This window comes from Anomaloglossus baeobatrachus, chromosome 4 (genome assembly GCF_048569485.1).
Source record: "Anomaloglossus baeobatrachus isolate aAnoBae1 chromosome 4, aAnoBae1.hap1, whole genome shotgun sequence".
Taxonomy (NCBI): domain Eukaryota; kingdom Metazoa; phylum Chordata; class Amphibia; order Anura; family Aromobatidae; genus Anomaloglossus; species Anomaloglossus baeobatrachus.
The window spans coordinates 652,818,849-652,821,340 of record NC_134356.1 but is presented as its reverse complement, the minus strand read 5'-3'; the positions used below and the strand labels follow the sequence as shown (position 1 = coordinate 652,821,340).

The following is a 2,492-nucleotide window of genomic DNA, read 5'->3' as shown; positions in this document are numbered from 1 at the left end:
AAGGTCTGAATTTTTTTCCACCCCTTAGATAAAACTAAAAGCATACATGTTTGGTGTCTATGAACTCGCACCGACGTGAGGCATCATATGGGTACATCAGTTTTACCATATAGTGAACGTGGTAAATAAAAGACCCCAAAAACAATAGTGCATTTGCACTATTTTTGCAATTTCACCACACTTGGATTTTATACCCCATGGTATAATTAAGGCCTCTTTCACACGTACGTGTCTCCGGTACGTGTTTGGTCCGTTTCCTCACGTACCGGAGACACGGGCACACGTAGACCCATTAAAATCAATGGGTCTGCGCTCACATGCGTGTTCTTCCATGAACTGTGTGTACGTATGAAGCATACGTGTGCCCGTGTGCTCCACACATAGACATGTCCATTTTTCTCCGGCATCACGGGTGTCACACAGCCCTTATACGGACCACACACAGGTGTTCCGTGTGACACGCACCGGAGAAAACACACATGTCTGAGAAAAAAATAACACCTTCTCCAGCCCTGCAGTCTCTGCTGCTGCTGTCACTTGCTTCCGACCGCCGCTCAATATGCTCATTGCATATTCACTTCACTGCAGCCGGAAGCAGCAGCAGCGGGGAGTCGGCAGGACCGGAAACCGTAGATCAGCACCATGGACAGCAATGACAGGGACAGGTGAGCAGAAACACACTGAGAACACACGTGTGCCATAAACACGGCTCACGGAGGGAAAAACGCACCTTTGACACGTCCGTGAAAAACATGCGTGATTTTCACGAACATGTGAAAGATTCCTAAAACTGACAGCTCAAGATATAAAATAAGCCATCACTGAGCCGCAGATCCCAAAAAATGAGAACGCTACGGGTCTTGGAAAATGGAGACAAAAGCGCTATTCTTTTTTATATATATATATATATATATATATATATATAAATTTCTGAATTTTTTACCAACACTTAGATAATAGTAAAACTATACATGTTTGGCATCTTCAAACTCATACCGAGCTGGGGAATTATATTGTCAAGTCAGTTTTTCAAAAAAGGGAGCACAGTAAATAAAAAAACCCCAAAATAATCATGCACTTTTTTTGCAGTTTCACCACACTTGCAATTTTTGTTTCCCTTTTCCACTACAATTTCGGGAAGAATGAATAGTGCTGTTAAAAAGTACAACTCGTTTTACCAAAAACAAGCCCTCATATGGTTATATTGACAGAAAAAGAAAAAAAATGATGGCTCTTGGAAATAGGGAAGGAAAGAACGAACATGAAAAACGGAAAATCGCCAGGGGGTGAAGGGGTTAAAAAGTTCATATAATAATATTAGTAAACAGAGATAATGTAATGGGTTCTACTATTGAAAAGCAGTTGAGGGCTACATTTTATGGAATGGAATATTTATATATATAAAATGTGTTTCTGCCCGGTCTCGAACCGGGGACCTTTCGCGTGTTAGGCGAACGTGATAACCACTACACTACAGAAACTGCCATGTCTGTCTTCTGTTGCTTTTTTGAGCTTGGACAATGGACTAATGAGCGTCTTGTCTAAACCTGCTGTGATGTTCATAGAGATTCCGGATTACGACTGTCACCTGAGTCATACTGCCTGGACCATAAAGAGCTGAAATCACAGCCCGGCTTTAATGTGGGATTGTGCACTATAATCCTGCAAAGCTCTGTCTAAATTATTATCTTTTATCAATTCATCATTTGAGATAAATGGTCAAGGACTGACCGCAAACCAAGATCTTCGTGCTTATGAAAGTTCACTATTTCATAGTGAATAGTACCCTCAACAAACTATGTATTAAAGGGAATCTGTCAGCAAAAATTTTGCACTAAACCTAAAAGATTCCCCATTGGGGCCCCCATAAGACTCCACCCAGGATCCACCCCAGGTCCGCCTCTACCCCTCAAACCTCCCACACTCACCACCATTCTTGGAAAAACATGTGTGTGTTGTGTGTGTGTGTCGCGGGCGGAGGAGGGGACGCTGCGCTCTCCCACTGCTCGGGACCGGCTGCCGCTGCTGCGGCCCACGGCTGCTCAGTGGCTCGAGCGATGGGCCGGATCCCGGGGACTCGAGCGGCGCTCCTCGCCCGTGAGTGAAAGGGGGTTTGGTTGTTGGGATAGTTTATTGTCTGTGACGCCACCCACGGTTGTGGTGATTGTAGGGACACCACCACTGCTCTGTATGGGAATCCCGGGAGCGGTGACAAGGAGCAGCAAAGTTGTTAGTTCTCCCCTCCGTGGGTAGGGGGTTGGTTGGTCCCGGGGCCCGGTGATGGGGTTGGGATGGTGGACAGGCGGGTTATGGGGCCTGTGGAGGTGCAGGGACGCAGGGGTAGCGGTGTGCCGCACGGCACGGAGGTACTCACTCAGCCAAATTACGGCGACTCCAAGCCTTGCCGGGATCCGAAAGGCCCCTGCCAATGGTGCTGACTGTTCTTTGTATACCGCTCCGGTACCGCCGGGTCACCACCCGTCCACGGTCCT

At 46.7% G+C, this 2,492-nt stretch overlaps 1 non-coding gene across 1 annotated transcript; it reads right to left on the bottom strand.

Moving 5' to 3' along the window:
* Positions 1-1,408: 1,408 nt before the first annotated feature.
* Positions 1,409-1,481, bottom strand: TRNAV-AAC (transfer RNA valine (anticodon AAC)). The gene has a single exon. It is a non-coding gene; the product is annotated as a tRNA-Val (tRNA).
* Between the last annotated feature and the right edge of the window lie 1,011 nt (positions 1,482-2,492).